The sequence below is a fragment of the Oreochromis aureus genome, linkage group 3 (assembly GCF_013358895.1).
Source record: "Oreochromis aureus strain Israel breed Guangdong linkage group 3, ZZ_aureus, whole genome shotgun sequence".
Taxonomy (NCBI): domain Eukaryota; kingdom Metazoa; phylum Chordata; class Actinopteri; order Cichliformes; family Cichlidae; genus Oreochromis; species Oreochromis aureus.
In genome coordinates, this window is record NC_052944.1 from 73,577,816 (window position 1) to 73,599,114 (window position 21,299).

The window sequence follows — 21,299 nt, forward strand, 5'->3', positions numbered from 1 at the left end:
TTCTTGCAGTTGCCGTTGTTGGTGTTGCTGCTGGTGGTGCTATTTTGTGGTACAAAAGCCATAAAGAAAAAAGTCCTCCTTTTGAACGGTTGCAGTCTGAAACCTCTCAGACCACCTAATAACTGAATAGTGAATCTCCTGCTGCTGTATTTTCTTCTTCATGGTTACTTCAACTTCTATAGTTACAGACAAAAGAACAACAGGCAGCAGTGAATAATAATATAATGAAAGAAAGACGTCTTCTGATTTGAATAATTAGGAATTCTTAAAACCATCAATTTCATACTGACTGCCTTAAAAACGAGGACTGACAGAAAATATTCAGCTTATGAATGACCAAAAATGATATTTAAAAATGACTGAATATATTAATCATAAATTAATCTGTTGAATTTGGGCCTGCCTTTAGACAATAGAGTACAACTGGCACCATGAGGGACATTTTTTTCCCATATACAAATATACAATCATATATATTTGTACATTTGACCGTTTAATTGAACACTGAGTGCATATACTGTCATAGTACAGAAATTGTGTGTCAGAATATAACCTACCATAGCATCATACTGTGATGATTGTAATGTAAAAAAATAAATAGCAATATTGGATCATCCCAAAAGTCTGATTATCTTTTAAAGTCTTTCCCAGTTTCATCTTAACGAAGAGACACAAATTTAAACCAAAGATCCAGAAAAAAAACAAATTACATAAAAGTATAAATTGATGGTCATCTCATCGAATGAATTACATTTTTGATCCCCTCCAACCCATTGGCTGTTGGGTCCTCATGTGCCACCAAATTACAGTCAATCAATCGATCAACCTCCTGATCTCAACTCATTGTGTGTGTGAAGCACACCTATGCATAGAATCAGTTTCTTCCATCCATCCAGACTCTTACCAGAGGATCAGGCGGGGAAAAGGCAGCAGATGAGGAGGTTCAACACCTTCTAGTTCCCTCTAGAGCCAACTGATTCCTGCAGAAGGGCAACTCATGCTCTGGGGCAGGCTGAGACTCCTACCTCCTTCTTTCTTTCAGAAAGGCAGAAGCTGCTCGCTGCCAATCCCTCGCCAGACCTGCTGGGTCCATGTTTGATCATGTCGTACTGTCATGGAGGCAGCTGTATGGAAGCAGGAAGATGGACCCAAGTGCAGGACTGCTGGAATCCACAAACCTAGGAACCAACTAACGTGGCTAGGATCAGGAACTAAGACTAGACACAGGAGGCAAAATTGAACATAATGCACACAACACAAGGGGCTATCACAACAACACAGGAAAATAACACTGAGACAGAGACTGAGACACAAACTTGACATAGACAAAAGGGAAAATGTCCCCGCTGTTTCACAGAAGATGAGAAAAGTGTGAAAAGCTGTTGCAGTTTACAAAAGCAGTGGTGCAAAAAATGTTTAAATGTTTTATTCTCAGCGAAGTCACTGCAGTTGATTCAGTAACAATGGAAGTCTGCTGCCATCTGCTGGTAAAACTGTTTGTTACTTTTCTCTACAAATTATACTTTTTTTTAATGTTCATTGTCCATTGAGGGAGATGAAAACTTCAAGGTTCTTTATTCATCACATGCATAGTTATACAGGTATAACACACAGTGAAATGTAACCTGACACGCTCCTCGACTTGTGCAAGGGGGTGGGGGGTGGGGGTGGGGGGGTGACATTATATATAAAATATAGATTAGGTGAATGTGCAGTAGTAGTACCTGCAGCAAGCAGGTAAACTTAAACAGTTTGCCGTTGATCTTGATGAAGTTCAGAAGTTTTCGCCAAAAACTGGCAGGTTTTTCTATCTCATCTGGTCTCTGAAATTTCCCGGAGGCTGAACAAAGTTGCTGGGATGAAGAACAGCTGGAGAACTTTGTTTACCTTTGTGACCTGACTATGGATGAGAACAACACACCGATCGTGCCTCACAGTAGAGCTGGAGGTCAAAGTAAAGACATTCAGAGCAAGTATGTCATTAGAAACCATGTTTCTGAGAATTCACGGGAAATACAACAACGTCAGCTTAGAATTTCAAAGAGGAAAATTACTTCCACGTTTTTAAATCTTAGACACGTGAGTGACTGGTACCTGCACTCCTCCAAGTGGGTCAAAAATTAACCAGTTTTTATGCTGCTTTTCTCATTTCGGTTAAGAATAATCATTTGTATTATATTTTGATCCTCAGAAGAATGAATTAGTGTTTAATATATTTTCTTTAGAATATATTTGTTTTACTTTTTTTAACATTTTGAACACAGTTTGAAAATTGAAAAAGAAAAGAAAAATACACAACAGCAGTAAAACAATGTCCATATTCATTTTGTGTGTGTGTGAATCTATATGCCTGTGTGTTTCACTGTCCAGGCAATTCCTCTTTTATTTCTTGTCTTGTCTCCTCAAACTGTTTCTGGCTGTAGTCCCTGCACACAGGTACGCTGCATTTCTCACACCAACTGCTGACATTACGATCTTCATCACTTGGATCTGAAATCTTGATATCTTTGGTTGGCCGTGTCTACTTGTTTCCTGTGGTTAAGTTATTGCTTTTGTCACTCCACACCTTCAGTGATCAGGGTTTGCAGTTGGCAGAAATCTTCCAGTGGACTCCTCCATTTGTGGTGAAGTGAGCTCCTTTGAGACCCATCATCATCAAAGTATGACCCATCATGCACTGATGATACCATTCTTGACTTTAAGGTGCTGAGCTGTGACAAAGGGTGAAGACATTCAGGGTGGCAATGTCAAGTTGTACCACAGCACCTCTGTGTTTTACACTTGCAGGTGTTAATCAAAGTTCCCATGAAATTCAACAGAAAATGAATGCAGGTAATTTTCGACCCACTTATGGAAGTTTGTGGTAGTAATGCAAAAAGTACAATTTTGTAAAATTGTGTCTAGGTTGAAAGCACATGTCTATTGTTTGTTTATTTATACACAAACAGTCATATATATGTGTATATATATATATATATATATATATATATATATATATATATATATATTATGGAATGCCGTTTAGGAAAATATTATATATATATATATATATATATATATACATATATATATATTACAATTAAAGTCTGAATATATAGAATGATCTTCTGAATATATAGAACGAAACTTGAATATATAGAATGATCTTCTGATTATGCATGCCAGATGCTTCGGTTATTAATAAATTTGGCTGTGTTCATTAGAAAAAAAAATTTTTTTGTGCCAGACACTAAAAATTGTGAAATATCAGAATATTGAAAAAGTTCCGAGGCTATTATTTAGGTAAAGGTTGTTAGACTGGTTTTATCTTCATATTCACTTGTGCTATTTAAATCATAAAAGTAGTCAAATAAAGTGTTTAAAATATACTTTTCTTTCATGACAAACCATACTTGTCACAGTAAAAAAATGCTACACTATATGTTACATATCATGGTATGATGTACTAATTTATCTGTTAATAAACACGAATTGTGATTCTTTTATTAAATAAAATATCTGTTATAGATTTTTAACTATCAAACAGAGAAATGTTTTTATTTAAACTCTTACAGGCTGATATTTGGAAAAAAAATGACACATAAAAGGTAGGAACACAGAACACTTTATTTGTGTATTTCCAGTACCCAGAGGAAGAAAATAGTATTCTGTAGTAATAGGGCAACACTGACCTTAAAAAAACAAAGAAAAGAAAAGAGAAAAAACAAACAAAATACAATTAACCTTTGCTAATCAAGTAAACAAAATCCTTAAACATTCCCTAAAGAATGTAAACCAGATTATCTTTAACAGTTATTATTATTATTATTATTGGTAGTAGTAGTAGTAGTAGTATCATTATTTGATAAGAATGCAATGTCATATAGTGCGATGATGATATAATGTTCATATTTCAGCTATATATTATTATATATTTCATGTCTGTCACATTTATAGACAACTTGCCGGCAGTGTTGGCGATACCTTCAGTCCCCCTTTAAATGTTTTCATTAGGGTTACTGTAACACTTTTCAAAACTTTTCCAAAACCTAACAAAAACTATTATTTAAACCTGTGAGTTAAGCTAGAAATCAAGTGAAAATTAATATGAATTTCTATGTAAAGCATAAATGTTCAAATGGGACACTGAAATAAAGCTTAACTCATCTCATTTGAAAATGTAAAGAAAAGTTGCTCTAGGTGGCAGATCTTTCAATGACCACATCTAGCTATTAGGGGTGCAACAATACTCGTATCGATATTGAACCGTTCGATACAGTGCTTTCGGTTTGGTACGCATATGTATCGAACAATACAAAACGTTTAATTTATTTTGTCAACTTTTCTTCTGACGATGCTGTCTGTGTTGAGTGCTCAGTGGATCTGTGTTCGACTACTCCGCCTAGGCTGCACTGTCGAGTGCAGATCCACTGAGCGCAGCACAAGCTAGCAAGACAGAAGCTAAGCTCGTTGCAACATGGCAATTGAGCCTCCCCCACCCTCATTCAGATCTGGCGTTTGGAACTATTTTGGTCTTCATGTGAAGCATGACCCTGATGGTAAGCGCGTCATGGACAAAAGTAAAACAGTATGTTGGATGTGCCACGCAATGCTCAATTGGTGGGAACTAGTGCGTTAGCGCAGTTAGCTTGTTAACGTGTTGACAACGTCCAGCCCCACTCACGGGGCTATCCGTGGTAACTCGTTAACGGAGATTTGCCGCGTTATAGCGTTAATGTCATTTTAACGAGATCAACGTTGACAGCACTTGTGGGAACACAATGAATATGACTGCACATTTACGCCGACATCATCCTAGTGCAAAGACAAGTGGAAGCAGACAAAAACAACAGGCACGCATGCTACAAACTTTACCCGAGTCATTTAGACAGCCGTCAGCACATGATTCTCCTTATGGGGACCTGATATGTTTAATATGCTGCTGAGAGTATACCCCAGAAGAAGCGTATAGTATAGCTTTTATTTTGGAAAGAGCCATTTCTCTGTAATAAACTCTCTTTTCCAAAGATGAGTGATTTCTCGATCAGATAGATTTATTTTTTTTAATTATTTTGTTGTTTCAGCAACATTAAATTTAAAAACTGTACTTTTGAGTTAAAATATATATTTATAAATTTTAATAAATTACAAATTAAAAAGGCATGAACATTTTTTTGTATCGAAAAAATATCGAACTGTGATACCAAAGTATGGAACCGAACCGAACGGTGAATTTTGTGTATCGTTGCACCCCTACTAGCTATAGTTTTTAAAAAATAAACAAAGGTATCTGAAATACAAAACATGGCTGATAAACCTGTATGTTATGACATTATCACTGACATTTTACATCGTGTGGAATAGCTGGACACAGGAAGCATTTGAGAAAATTGAATTCTATGTAACAGTGAGGTTGTGGCATATTCATTTGTTCCCTGCAGAGGTACTAAATAATCTAATGTTACTATGGGTCATATCAGAGAACAGAGACAAAACATGCCATCCTCTTCTGCTTATTTTTATCCGCGTTGCTAGCCTATTCCAGCTACCACAGGATGAGAGGCAGAGTACACCCTGTACAGGTTGATAATCTGATGCTGGGTTAACAGCATTAACAAGAAACAAGAAAATAAAACATGCAAATGCAAAATAGAAAAACAAAAACAAAATCCTCATCATTTCTACAATCCTTGAGAATACACATCATGCTCTTCCAAATCCTGGTCAATTCTGTATTGCGAAATCCATGTTTGATTTGAAAGTGTACACTACATGAACTGGGATACGAAAGATATTTTCACAAGTATTGGTCACTGGAAATCTGCAGTTAGTGATGAATCAAGGCTTGGCTTTGGAGAAAAACCCAGGGCTGGAATGCTGTCACATCCAGTGCAGAAAACAAGAATATGTTCCAAAGAGACATCACTTTCAACAAGATAGAAAAATACAAAATCAAAATGAGATTCTAACTAAGACTATTGGTATACTGATACATTAAAATACCAAAAGATTAATGCAAAAGTAAAACTGATGCATATTTTGAAAATTAAGCTGTACTTTGAAAGTCACACATCAAGCCAAATTGCATTTAATCTATACAGTGAAATCATAATGTTGAAAAAAGAAGATAGTGAAGACCACAACAATTTAAGCTTAGGTGGATGCAGAAATAGTCTATTATTTGTACTCAGTAAACAGGATTGGTAATAATGCATTTATCTACGCTTTTAATACACTGAAGTGAAACTGAAATCACATTTGGGTACAATGTTCCTTGTAAATTGCATCGGTACTTGGTATTCTATACCTACTGCACGATCCACTTTGTATTGTCTCTGTCCTGTCTTTGTTTATTGTACAGTTAGTATTGTACAGCTATGATTATAGTATTGTATAGTTAGTAATTAGTACCTTTTTATCCCTTAATTTTACCCACATTTAGCATGTTATTTATTTGTAATTTCTAATATTACGTCTCTTGGAGATATATCTTTTATAGACTTCTAAATGCACCATGGTTTCCAGTTTATTTGGAGCTACTTTTAGATAGGAATATTTACCGCATTTGTCAGAATTCAATGTTTCTGTGAAATCCTGCCTGCTTGTATGGCTACTCTCTCCATCAGAATATGTCTGTAAATAAAAACAGATAATACATTTCAATATACTGACAACAAAATGGCATAGTACATATTAATATTATGTTTATGTATTATGTATTAAAACATAATACAAGTGACAATGTTTAAGGGAGTTTAAAATCCATCTTTGCCTTTCTCACTCTCATTTTATGAACATACATACATTCATGCTAACAGACTTACATTAAAAGGTTTACTTTTTGTTAACTCTAAAAGATGTCAATCCAGTCATCTGATCAGTGCTCACAGATCCTTTTTGGAAATACCCAAAGTTGACCTTTAATAGTATAATAATCTAAGTAACAAAAAAAATCTTTTTATGAAAAAGGATCTAAAGCTTACCTGCATCCTTCAACAACTGGCTGGAAGGCAGTCCTTATTGCCTGCATTACTTTGTCCCAGTCACAGCTAATCTCCAGTGCAGATTTTATATGTCCATTTTCAAAAAGCCAAGCTTTTTTGTTACGCCTTGGCACATGTGTAGTTAGATGGTCTGGCAAGAGAATCACCTCTTTGGTGAAAGACTGAGCCACAGAATGTGACCTGCTTAGCTGTGCTGGAAACCTAATGGAGGACAAAGGCAAAGTAAACATTTGTGCATGTAATATACTCACACTTCTCTGATCAATCAAACTATAAAATACAAAAACCAACTAGTTACATTTCAACTTTTAAGTATTTAAATTTTCAGCTTTCTCCTTTTAACCCTTTAAGACCTACCATAGAACCAAGTCCCCCAGAGCTTATATTATATTTTTACATGCTGTAGTGCCATTTTTGGGAGCATTTCAAGCTGCTATACATCAATACAACCATTATAGCCCAAATTTTAATAATATGTATGCCTTAAGTGCATAGTAATTACATAAATTGCAGAAAAGTCCAATAAACTACATAAAAAATTAAAAATCGTTTTTGTTTTTTTAACATATATTTCTAGTTAGAGAAATTTAAGAGGTTTATCCCTCAAAACTGTAAATACAAAAAAGTTGCACAAACTAGTTTCCCACCACAGGAAATTTATTTTGAGTGTCTTCATAGTTTTATTTTTGAAATACACCAATTTTTATATACTACAGAAAAAAACGAAAATAAATATTATAATGCAAATTTGCAAAAAAAACAGCATGTGCATCAAAATAAACTATTTCCAACAGTGCAAAATGAGTTCTAAGCATCCCAGAAATGATACAGAAAGTCATAAAGTCAAACATAACTTTTAAAAACACCAGTATAGGCTTATAAGGCCCTGAAGGTAAAAAGCTACATTTCCGCGAAAATGACATCACGTCCGGTTTCGGGCAGGTAATGGTGGACATGCGGTAGTTCGCGCTGATGTCTTGTCCAATGTAGGAAGTGTTACGAACAGCTGATCGGATCGGCAAAGCGTGTTTCTGGAATATTATGTTTTTGTAGCTGCAAGTGTGATTTTTGCAAAGCTTTATGTGGAAAACAAAAACAAGATGTACATTCTCTGTCATATAGGCCTGGGATGATTTTTTGGGAGAGTGTTTTCCTACTTGGAATTGCATACATGGGATTTACTGCATGAATAAACTTTCTGAAGCTTTTATCATCCGCAACTGAAAATAGTTGTGGATGATTACTATACCTTTCTAATGTGACGTTGTTGTCCCTGGCTCTCTTTCTCTCTCTTTCCCTCCTGCTCTGTTCCTGTGCTACTGTGAGTGTAACTACCGCCCCTCCCCCCTCTGCTCAGTGCAAGCACAAGGCTCGTGTGCGGAGTGAAGCGGCAAAAAGTGCGAGAGAGAGAGAGAGAGAGGGTGAGAGAAAGAAAAAAACAAAACGTCGTTCACTTCAAAGAGCCGGCCCTAAGAGCCATTTCGTTTGCGACCGACACATCACTAATGGGCAGGATGAAGTAGGTGTACACATGCGTTAGGTGTGATTTGTGACAGAAGGACAGCAGCTAACGTGAATATTAAGGTTTACAACCTAATGAGGCATGCTGTGATGCCTGATTTAGAGATGTGGCTTTATTGTCATTTCGATCATGTCCAGTGGTATAGTACACAGTGAAACGAGACAGCGTTCCTCCAAGACTATGGTGATACATATAATAGACCAATCAATCAGTCAATCAATCAATTTATTTATAAGCAGATTTAAAAACAACACAGGTTGGCCAAAGTGCTGTACATAGTATAAACATAATAAGTAGAACAAACACACAAAGAACAAAACAAAAACTCACATTTAAACTCACAATTAAAAGCACAATCAACACAGGAAATTCATAAACTTCAAGAGTGCAAAAATTGCAAGAAACAGTGTAACACCAGACAAAACTATACAGACACAAGATGACAATGACAGTGGGCTGTGCGAGAAGTAACTTGATGTATGAAGGTCGGTGTGTGTGTGTGTGTGTGTGTGTGTGTGTGTGTGTGTGTGTGTGTGTCAGTCCAGTCACTGAGTGTTCAGGAGTCTCACAGCTTGGGGGAAGATAGTGTTTCACAGTCTGGCAGTGAGGGCCCGAATGCTCCAGTACCTCTTGCCAGAAGGCAGCAGGGAGACGAGTGTGTGTGAGAGGTGTGTGGGGTTCTCCACAATCCTGGTGGCTTTGCGGCTGCAGCGGGTGCAATAAGTGTCTGTGATGGAGGGAAGAGAGGCTGTAGGGTCTTGCGATCGGATATGGTGCAGTTACTGTACCAGACAGTAACCATATAACATATTAAGGATTGTACATTAACATATTTTATTGTGAAAACTGTTGTCTGAACCATACTGAATTTAACCAGATAAATCTTTTATATAGTGAGAGGGTGAGAGAGAGAGAGAGAGAGTATGCAAATGGCTAACAAACAGTCATTATAATTTATCATACATCAAGAATAGCAGACAAATCTACAATACAGCTCTTCCAATTAATGGCTAATTAATATTCTGCTGAACACAGTCCAAAAGATTCAATAAGTCACATCAGTGTCTACTATCTGTCTACTGTTTACTATCATAGCCAAGTGGCTAACAAAGGTAAACGGAAGTTTTCCAACTCAATACTGAATGTTATTGCGATAGCTATCGGATATGGTGCAAACCAGGCAGCATTCACAGCCTGTCTACATTTCAGCTTGTCCTTTTTGTGGATATATTACTGGCTAAACCTATCCATAAAATCATCACATTCTCTGCAAGGTTAAAATCTTGATTGATTAAAAACTTTTGATCGGTGTATATTTGAAAATAAAGGCTTTAAAACCAAGTAGAACCTGGACCGCCTTAAATACTAACATCACTATGTCAGATAACTTTGCCGACATAAGGCCAACAGTAATGTTTTAATGTTCTTTGTTATTAAAACTTATGTATCGCCGCATAAATAAGTGACATAAAAGTCAGTACTTACTTTTGAAAGTTTATTCTTCGGTTGCTCCGCTTGAGCCGTCTGCCATTTTTTCAAAAAAGTTATCCACCGCCACCACCGTGCTATGAATTCTGGGATAGGTTGGGCCATGAAGGATAAACCTGATCCATCCTTCGAATCTAGGGAAAAGGAACATGTATTTGTGGGCCACATTTGGAGCAGCCTTCGAATTGGGACAGCCTTTGTCGCCTGGCTGTGACGTATTCGGCCTTCAAATGCTGCCTCAGAAGGATGCAGCCTATGAATTGAGACATACCTATGGGGTGGTGAACGGCGGCACAGCGACTGCCATGCAGAACTGCACATAATGGGCAGAACTACATAGTGATGATGATTATGATGACCGTCTTTGGAGAACACCGTCGGCAGAGAATAAAGAGGTGACAGGAGAATATCCTGTCTCATTGGACGACGAGACACTAGCCACCCGTGTCAAACACAGAACAGCGGCGGGCAGAGTTACAAGCTCTGCCCATTCGGAATAAGTTCCGACACTGTCGTTTATGAAGGAACTCCGCGTAAATAAAACAAAGTGAGTTATGGAATTGATTTATGTTCTTGTTTTTAATTAAAGTTTATGAGAACAACTCACACTGTCTCTATTATTACATGCTCAGATGTACATATGATATCCAAAGTTTGATTGTACATGCCAGTGTATAATTTTTTCAATGTATTCAGTTATATGTAATATATAAAGACAGGTGAAAAGTGAAACGTCTATTATGCAGGAAGTAATTAAGCAGTACTTAGTGATTAGGCTGCTACGATGCTTAAAATTATTTACAGTACAATTTGCGTCTCTTTCCCTGTAAAATACCTGGAAGGTGGAGTGACTCTGTAATACAGCCCACAGCCCAGAATGTACAGGGTACTTACAGTGTAATTGTTTCATTGTTTCTTATAAAAACCTGACTTGTTGTTCGCAAATTGCATGTACGTATAGGGTACATGCGCCTTAGTCGCTCCATAACTTGGCCCGCGCCCATAAAAGTACAGGGTAAAAAAAAAAGAAAAAAAGTACAGGGTACTTGTGCCTTCTTCGCGGGTCATGTGAGGCAGAGCTTTTAGCTTTCAGGCCCAGCTTGGATTTAGGAGACAGACACCCTCTCTTCTTTTAAGATGCTTGTTTTCTGATGCGTTTTGAAATTCACAAGTCTTGTGAAATAATGTATAACCTTCAGTTTTGAACAATGTTTCAAAAGCTGTTACTTCTCCAAACTATAACCAAAACTAAATGCTAATTGATGATGAACATGATAATGAGTTTAACTCCAAGTCAAACTCAGTCATGCTCTTTTCGGTTATCTCTTTGTGTTGTATGGTTAAGAAAACATAAGACAAAATAAAGATCCACCAAGCATCAGACATTCATCACCAATGTTTTCAATATGTTTGTCTTTTTACCACATGAAACACTCAGTGTTTCAAAGAAATCTGAATACCTTCATTGATTAATGTCTTATTCAGCAGAGATAACAGATGAAGCATTTTTAAAAATGTGATTATAAAATGTAGTTTAAGAACACGAGTTAAATCAGACTCATGAAAAGTTTCTTTTGTGTCAGGCTTACTGCTGTGTAAGCAGCCTGTTAGTTTCAGGCTTTTAAGGATGAAGCATGAAGTTAGGTTTAATACTGATCAGGCATTCAAAAAGTTATATTTATGAATGCCTGATCAGTATTAAACCTAACTTCATGCACATGTTAAGCATTCAATCGCTCCTCTCTTCCATGTGTGCATGTGTTTGTTTTTGTGCAGAAACAGGGCTTCCCGCCTTTGTCTCCACGGTCATATGAGCGATCACACACCTGTCCTTGATGTCCTCGTTGGGAAGTCACTACTTAAGGTGGTGGCTCATCTTCAGTCTTTGCTGGACCATTGAAAAGTATAAGTTAGTGAAACCCTCTGCTTGTGTGATTGATTTGTCTGCCTCTTTGAGAAATTATACTTCCTCTGCACAGATTCTTGTGAAGAAAACCTTACGTGGAGAACAGTGAGCAGATCTGTGTTTTACAAGAGAGATTCTGTGGAGAAATTAGACCCTGTGGAATTTAGACCTTCACCAATCTTGACCTTGTGATTGGATTATTGTAAATAAACACAGAGCTTTTGGCTTTCAGGCCCAACTTGGATTTAGGAGACAGACACCCTCTCTTTATTTAAGATGTGTGTTTTCTGATGTGTTTGGAAACTCACAAGTCTTGTGAAATAATGTGTGACCTTTAGTTTTGAACAATGTTTCACAAGCAGTAAAAGCTGTTACTTCTCCAAACTATAACCAAGACTTTTGGCTAACTGATGATAATCATGATAATGAGTTTAACTCCAAGTCAGGCTTAGTCATGCTCTTTTCAGTTATCCGTATGTGCTGTATGGTTAAGGTTATGGTTATAAGACAAAATAAAGATCCACCAGGCATCTGACATTCATTGCCGTTCGGTGACAGATTTACATTAAAGGATTTGGGAAATGCCTTTTTCTCTGTCAGAGTAAACATTATCTTTGACCTCACAAGATCTTATTTACTCAAATTTTGTTGCGTAAAATAATTTAGTGCTGTATTTTGTAAAATTAGGTTTTTGCATACTGTTACGTCCCGGTTTGACAAAAAAAAGATAAAGCTGATGCAGCCTGACTGAAATCCTTTTGTCCTCCTTCGGAGGACCCAGCCTGCACAGTCTACATGGACTGGAAGTGCGAGGCTGTGAAATGTGACGGTCTAGCTTTCAGATCTGCGTCACCAGCTGTCTCGGTAGAGTTTAATAAACTCGGCCGTCTGCTTCTTGCTCGCTAATATATAACACAACATTGGAGTAAATTCTCTACCATCTCACACTTCTGTTTAATCAGTTTTCTGTTTGACGTTTATTCAGCTGTGTGAAAACTATAACTCTGCCAAACCGATTTACTCAGGAACAAATATAGCACTGAAAAAACCTAATCAATAACATTTTTAAGTTATCTAAGTGACTTATATATCATGTTTAACCTGAGTAGCGTAAGACCGCGGGGGATCTGAAAACGATGCGCTGGGAATCCGGTGTTCTCGGCAGCACTAGTGAGTCTGAACCTCCCGGTCTGCTATCAAGCTGGTGAGTAACAGACGTCTCCGAAAACGTCGGAGCACTTTTGCAAATATGTGATATCTTGATAAACCAAGCAGATATTTGAAGTTGAAACTGAGTGAAAATATCTTAAAAGTTCATTTTGTGACCCAGAAAGAGTAATAAGAGTAATATTAAAACTAAGTAGATGCCGCCATTGTTGGAAACTGGAATTGGCTGGGCCGCTCTATGAATTCTGGGTGGGTTGGGCCAAGAAGGATAAACCCGACCCATCCTTCAAATCCCCAGTAATGAAGGACACATTTGCCAGCCGCATTTGGAGCAGCCTTCGAATTGGGACAGCCTTCGTCGCCTGGCTGTGATATAATCAGCCTTAAATTGCGGCCTATGAATTGGGACATACCTACTATGTGCAGTAAAGGATAAAACAAATGCGTGATGCTAATTATGAGGTATACAGCCTTAAAGATAAAAAAATAAATTCCAACACTAGGGACTACAAAGGACAGGAGAAAAGGCAAAACATGGCATCATATTGTTTTTAAGCTGTGTCTACTCAATCAAAATGAACTGTTATAAATTCTTTATGGAAAAAAGTAATAAGAACTAAAGGGGATCCCTATCTTTTTGTTTTTCTGTTCATTCTATTTAGTTTAATTAAATCATTGTACTTGTTGCGATCCAAAAGGGGTTATAAAACTTACATTTTCTGAATCTTTGTAAAAAAAAAAAATCTCTAAAGAGTATACCGATTTAATTGTGTTTTATTTTTGCACACATTTCCAGGTAATTATTGTAGCTTCAGGTAATTTTTGTAGTTCACTAGTTCCAGGAGGTCAGAGTTCAGACTTGTGATGTCATCAATAAGCGCAGAAAAAGGACAAAAAACAGTGTGTGAGATGTGAGAGCATTGTTTTGCTGATGATACGCTATGCTGCCTGTAAACTCCAAACCTGAACTGAGGAGAATAAAGTTGCCAAAGGAGAATGGAGTCATGTCTCTCTGAGGGTGCAACATAATGCACAATATAAATGTATTTGGTGTTTGGGTCTAGAACAATAAAAAAGGTGACATGTGACAAAGACTCAGAGACCAATTTGATTTAATGCTTAAGAGTTTAATGATGAAGATAATAAGAACAGAAATGAACAGCTATTGCTATTAGAAGACACGGTCCAGTCCACTCCAGTTTGTGTCACTTGTTGCCAAATTCATTATGTAGCAGTACAGCGAAAGGAAATAAGTAAAGATCTAAGAGGGAAACTGATAGTTTAGGGTTGGATGAAATGATTTGCTTCTTTGTCTGGTGGCCATGGCTTTTCATGGAAGACCAGGGATCATCTTCTTTTTCAGACCCAGACAAAATCGGTATCAGTGGTGACCGTACATATCATTCGTCCACCTTTTTCCTGTACACACATAAAAAAAGAAAATATTAGCTGAAACCATAAGACGTATACTGAGGGAAATATTCAGTATGGTGTATCAACAAAATAACCTGCATGCTTTAACAGCACTATATAATTATGTATTTTACGTTAAAATGGAGACTATAGAAATGAAAGAAACAGTGTATATGAATGAATGTATTGCATATGTATTCAGTACTCTTTGTCATTCCAAACAAATAACAGCATTTGAGAAAGTATGGGTATTGTTATAAAAGAAAGAAAGAAAGAAAGAAAGAAAGAAAGAAAGAAAGAAAGAAAGAAAGAAAGAAAGAAAGTGGTAAATCAACATCAGTTTTTACCCGTATCCAAAGACACTAAAAGCTCTGCGCCAAAGCCCCCGGCTTCTCTTGTCAACAAGATGCTCTTCTGAAGACAAGCAAATTACACTTGAGTAAACATGTATGACTTTTCTGTATCTGTAAAGACATTTTGTAATTTCTTTTACTTTTGCATGGTGTTATTTATTTTTTTATTCTATGGACACATGATGAATTTTTAATGTATATATTTAATTGAATATTCTGCCAAATTTAGTGTATAATTTTAGACCTATTTTTACATTGTAATTCATAATTTTGAAATAACACAACATTTGTACTACAAACCTTGCAGTACAAATGTTGTGTTGCTCTTCTGTTCAGCATGACAGAACTGTGATTAATTTTGGTGGGAGTTTATAAAATGTTGACCAACCTGGTGGCTTATCCTCTGCTCCACTGCTGCCCGATTTTTCTGGAATAAAAATTAAAAAGTTAAAATTATATTAAAACGTCAGACTTTGACTGTTAAATTTCCATTTATTATATTGCACTCTTGTTTTTATGAATACATACACACACATATTATGTACAATAAACTTTAATACTCACGAGCAGTAATGATCAGAGGGACCATTACACAAAGAAGTGCAAACACAATCAGCAGCCTCATGGTGATCTTTAATATCTCTGTGAAAAACAGAAGACATCAAGACATCATTAAAAAATAGGATAGAACAGATTTTGTTGCAGACCTTCTGGAGAATATGTAGAATATTTGTAGAGTAGATTTCATTTCAGCACCGACCGATAGCTTCAGCCGTCCAGTGAGAAGGTGCTAAACAGCAGTAAAATCAGTGCTTATATACTGTTTGTTTGACGCTTCAAAAATAGGAACTAACACTGAAAAAACTGGCACGTGTATCATGTGATTCATGCTGGCCAGATTTTCACTGCATCTATTTATTTCTTCACCAAAATAATTTCCTCATACTGACTACTTCTCCTTTCGGCTGCCCACCTAACTTTAAACCGACTAGTTGACAAAGTGTCTCCACAGAGTATAACTACATGATATTTGATGTATTTAATTAGGATTTTATGTGTCTTTTAAGAAAAAATAATAATAAGCATCATATTAAAGGCATGATGGCTTAGTGTTCCTATTGAGAGGCTACAGAAAGTAGCCAGGGAAAGGGACGTAGGGGCTTCTCTGTGTAGGCTGCTGCTCCCATGACCTGGCTCTGGATAAGCAGAAGAAAATGGATGAGTGGATGTCAGGTTAGGATCCCTGGGTTTTGGACCCTACTTCTGAGTTTTTGCGCATTGACCTTCTGGGTTGTGAAAATGTTTTATGTTTAGGTTTTGTTCCTTGTGTCTTTGGTGAACAGGGTTTTCAGGTCCTGGTCTTGTCGTTTGTTAGTACCATGTACGTATGTGGCCTGTTTAATGGTTTTTTTTTTTTTTGTTACTTTTAATTACTTTTTATGCTGATTCACCCCAGGAACACTCCTCATCACCTCTGTTGCAGTCTGCATCATCATCGCTGCCACCACTTCCAAATTCCTCAAAAGAGGAAGTTTTATGCCAGATAGCAAAATAGGCAGCCACACTATTTATTTAATATTCTGTACTTTATACCCTATTTAGTTCCAGGTCACTGATGCTGTCTACCTTACCCCTTTTTTCTTGATTCAAAGACTGTATACTGTGGGTCTGAGCTGGCCTCCATAGAGACCAACCAGCCTCCTGTATTTCACATTTGGTTCAGCAAAAATCAGCTCACACAGCAACACTTGACTGTTAGTTTGGCATCAGTGTTATTTTCAGTCTCTTTAGAGTTTAAACTGTATGAATTAAAAGTGTAAAAGTTACATACCAGTGGTTTGAATCATATCTATTTAATAGACTCCACTTTGTTCATGTCAATGGAGAGTCCTGTTCAAACACAGAGGTTAATTATGGATTTCCACAGGGTTCTGTGTAAGTACCAATTCTGTTTACATTATACATGCTTCCCGCAGTATTATTAGAGGCACAGTTCACATTTTATTGCTATGTGGATCCTACCCATGTTTATGCAGAGGATTGAAAGACAGAATACATGTGTGTGTGTGAAGGAGTGGAAGGTACGACAGTGAAGATGCAAGGAGTAGAGGTAGTGATGGTAGATCAGTTTAAATGTATGAAGTGAACCATACAGAGCAAGACAGTCCAAAAGAGAGGTGAAGTGACAGCATAGGCAGGAAGTAGTAGGTGTACACATGTGTTAGTTATGATTAGGTAAATATTATAACCTAATGAGGCATGCTGTGGTGCCTGATTTAGAGATGTGGCTTTATTGTCATTTCAATCATATCCAGTCGTATAGACACAGGGAAGCAAGACAGCGTTGGTGTGGTGATACATATAACAGACCAAATCAATCAATCCATTTATTTAAAAGAACTTTAAAAACAACACAGGTCGACCAAAGTGCTGTACATAGTAAAAAAGTAAAAAGTGAAAAAACACACAAAGAACAAAACAAAAACTCAGTCACAATTAAAACCACAATCAACACAGGAATACATAAAGTGCAAAAAAACTGCAAGAAACAGTCTGTGTGTGTGTGTGTGTGTGTGTGTGTGTGTGTGTGTGTGTGTCAGTCCAGTCACTGAGTGTTCAGGACTCTGACATTTTGGGAGAAGATACTGTTTCACAGTCTGGCAGTGAGGTCTGGGATAACCTCTTACCAGAAGACAGCAGGGAGACGAGTGTGTGTGGGGTTCTCCACAATGCTGGTGGCCTTTCAGATGTAGCGGGTGCAATAAGTGTCTGTGATGGAGGGAAGATGTTGAAAGATTTTATTATGTTTATGTTTAGAAGTACATTTCATTTAAGGTTTTCTAGATGTGTTTGCTCTTTTTCCTAGAGAAGTTATGTTGTGCAAGCCTTGTGTGCTTTCCAGAGCTCTCTGACTTTCACACCCACATCCTGGGAGCATGGGAGAGGTCACACCTTGTCTTATTGTTTATTGCCATTTATGCTTAGAAATGTTTACTCATATATGCTTAGAAGTATATAATCATTTGTAGATTGAAAGAATGTCTTATCCCAGGAGGTCTGTAACAACTCTGTGTAGCATGAAGAGGGGAGTGCGTTCACTCCTCCTCAGAGTGTTCTGGCATAGATCACACGTCTCCTAGGAGAGGTCGTATCTTCTCTTGCTGATATATGGTATAGCAAACATACGTATATCTGTTTGAGTCTAAGAGCCTTTTGTTTAGATGGACCGCTAGACTCCTGGCACCAGCTTTGGGGAGTCTTCACGGGATCATATCTCACTCCATACACACACACACACACACACAAGGTATACGTCATATGTTAATGGAACTATGCATATTCATGTAACCACAATAAAAGAGCAGTGTTACGGGAGGGCGGACGAGAGCAACTGAGGTCAAGCGAAGGAACGGCGCCTGTCCCGTTCTCTCCCGTGCACATTAATTTGTAAAACCTGTCTGAGTGTCACTTATTCCAATCTGAGTTGCATTACAGGAAAACTCCTGACAGAAGAGGAGGCTCCGATGATCTTCTCGGCTATAACTTTAATCTCAGCCAAACCAATTTACTCAGGAACAAAGAAAACACTAAAAAAAAAAGATAAATAACATGTATAAGTTATCTAAGTGACTTATATGCAGTGTTGGGCAAGTTACTTTGAAAAAGTAATTCAATTATAGTTACTAGTTACTTCTTCAAAAAAGTAACTGAGTTACAATATTCTAAAAGTAATTAATTACTTGGAAAAGTAACTATTGCGTTACTTAATAAAAACCAAAAAACGTTTAACCCTCTGGGGTCCAGGGTATAATTGGCCATTTTTTTACTACTCTTGATTTTCCCTCCACATTTTACCTTTAAAAACTATTTACTTTGCCTTGTTTGGTATCATTCTTTTTAGCGCAACCTCGCGTGCCTGAATGTACAGTTTTGTTTTCATTTTGTCATACTGTATAACCAGAATTGATCTAAAATCAGACAAAAACCATAAAATCAGAGTAGAAAAAGTTATATTTTTACTGTAACAACCACAAACATCTTTAATGAATCATATTTCATAACTTCAAATGCAAATATTAATTGTCAATTTTAAAATCCTATGCACAAGTTTTGCAAACAACAAATTTATTTCCATTCATTTACCTTGATTTTTTAAATAACCATTTCAAACTATTTACAGAACAATCAGCTGTTCTTCAATAAGATGCCACACAAATTATTTGTGCCACTCCAAAAAAATACTTTATGTCCACTATAAAGGAGAACATCACAGCCTGATACCTGCAGGTCTGACAGCAGCAGGTGTATCACTGCTGTTTCTACCTGGAGACAGCAGTCGCCTCATTGTTCTGACACACAACACAAAACTATCCACAACACTACACACTAACTACACAAGACAACACACTAACTACACACTCCAAACATGCTAAACGTCACAAATCTCACATCTCAAATCTCACTCGCTCTCTCTCTTTTTCTGCTCTCTCTCTCTCTCTCTCTCTCTCGCCGTCACTCCTAAAACTTCCCCTGGTTTGTTTTGTTTTTTTGCTCATAAGCAGAGAGTGCTTGCTAGCGCTAACGTGGCGAAACTATTGAGGAAAAAACTCCGCGTATATTTTGTTTATGACTCTGGTTTTACGTGGCCTATCAACACAATTTAAAAACTGGTATATATCACCTTGTTGCTTTGTCTTTAAGTGGTCACGTGATTGACTTACCACGACTACTTTATTCTTCCTCAGTCAAACAGCAGCACTCGATTGTTTTGCCCCCTGAGCTCCAGGTGTTGTGCTAGACAGCGATCGTGATTACCGTCCACGGGAGCGCGCAGCTGCTTAAAGCTGTAGCGTCCAGATTACTTACAGCTACTTCCGTGCAACTGATATAAGATGCGGTAAGCTGAACACAGCTTCAACTGTCTGTTTCTTGAAAAATAGTAACGGACCGCGTTTCCTTGTTAGTAACAGTAACGGCGTTGTAACGATAGGAATAGTAATTAGTTAAATTACTCGTTATTGAAAAAAGTAACGCCGTTACTTGTAACGCCGTTATTCCCATCACTGCTTATATGTCATGTTTAACCTGAGTAGTGAAGGACCGCAGGGGGTTTGAAAACAATGTGCCGAGAGTCCGTTGTTCTCACTGGGTCTTGTGCTAGTGCTCTAGCTCGAACTCCCAGTCTGCTATCGAGCTGGTGGGTAACAGACGTTTCCGAAAACATCAGAGCACTTTTGCAAATATGTGATGTCTTGATAAACTGAGCAGATATTTGAAGTTTACACAGCTACATTCACACTTGAAAATATCTTAAAAGTTCATTTTGTGACCCAGAAAGAGTAATATTAAAACTAAGTAGCTGCCAGCATTGGAAACTGGAATTGGCTGGGCCACGCTATGAATTCTGGGATAGGTTGGGCCAAGAAGGATAAACCCGACCCATCGTTCAAATCTGGGGAAATAAAGGACCCAATTGAAATAAAATTAAAATACCTGAACATTAGGCAAGATTAAATAGCTTCATATTACAGCCCACAGCCCAGAAAGTACGGGGTACACTGTTACAGTTTTTCTCAGTCGCTTTGGTGCGTTTCTCAGAACACCATCAACATTTGCACAGCAGTTAGTGCATTTCCCAAAACAATTAGTGCAAACTGCAAAACCTAGTGGATAGCCTGCAAAAGCACGTCACATGCACAGAATTGATTATCCATACCGCAAAAGCAAGTATCCATGTCAATGAAACTGCCAGTGCCATCAAAATGAAAAGTCTTGACACCATCTGTATGAACAAGATAGTCAAATGGCATTGTCATGTTTCCACAATGACAGTTTATAATTTCAGTGTTTCCCATTGCAAAAACAATTGGTGACACCTGAAAATGCTGACGACAGCACTATGGCCTACCTGTACAGCCATCTGAAATGTGCAGTGAAGTCACTGTAGATGTTATGGGAGTCTTGGGAGTAACTGAGACACTGAATACTTACGTTTCACATTTCCATTGTGTAGAAGTGTTTGTAATCCTACAGAATTGTGCAAAAGAAAAATATGCTACAGTCACTTGTTCACTGTAGAATACATGTAAACATAAAATCACCCATTTGGTAGAGCTGTGCACCAATGTGAACAATAAACAGCACATGTAACAGTACAGTAAATCATTCTGGCACATCCAGACGTTCCTGTCTGTCTGGCCACATATTTTCATCTACATCACAACAGATGTTATCCCTCGCAATGCAGCGAGGAAAGTATCTCCTGGAGTGGCGAATCCATCCTCTGCAGGACCCTGCTGTGATGTCGTCACATGCTGCATCCATGGCTGCTAGCAGGGCATGTGATAACTAGTTCAACAATTTTGTGTGTGATGACTCAAGCAATGGATGTATGACTATTAGTTTTATTGGGAACGACTATTCAGCATCCATAGGTATGATTACTTTTGACTGACATGACATAAGCA

The 21,299-nt window shown here is 37.5% G+C and overlaps 1 long non-coding RNA gene across 2 annotated transcripts; it reads right to left on the minus strand.

Moving 5' to 3' along the window:
• Positions 1–14,172: 14,172 nt before the first annotated feature.
• LOC116326514 lies at positions 14,173–15,654 on the minus strand. 2 transcript variants are annotated; one of them, XR_005611237.1, is made up of 5 exons: positions 15,593–15,654; positions 15,397–15,474; positions 15,221–15,259; positions 14,827–14,893; positions 14,173–14,485 (listed from the first exon to the last, which is right to left on the minus strand). It is a non-coding gene; the product is annotated as an uncharacterized LOC116326514 (long non-coding RNA). The 2 variants fall into 2 exon arrangements; XR_005611236.1 differs by having other exon boundaries at positions 15,397–15,629.
• Between the last annotated feature and the right edge of the window lie 5,645 nt (positions 15,655–21,299).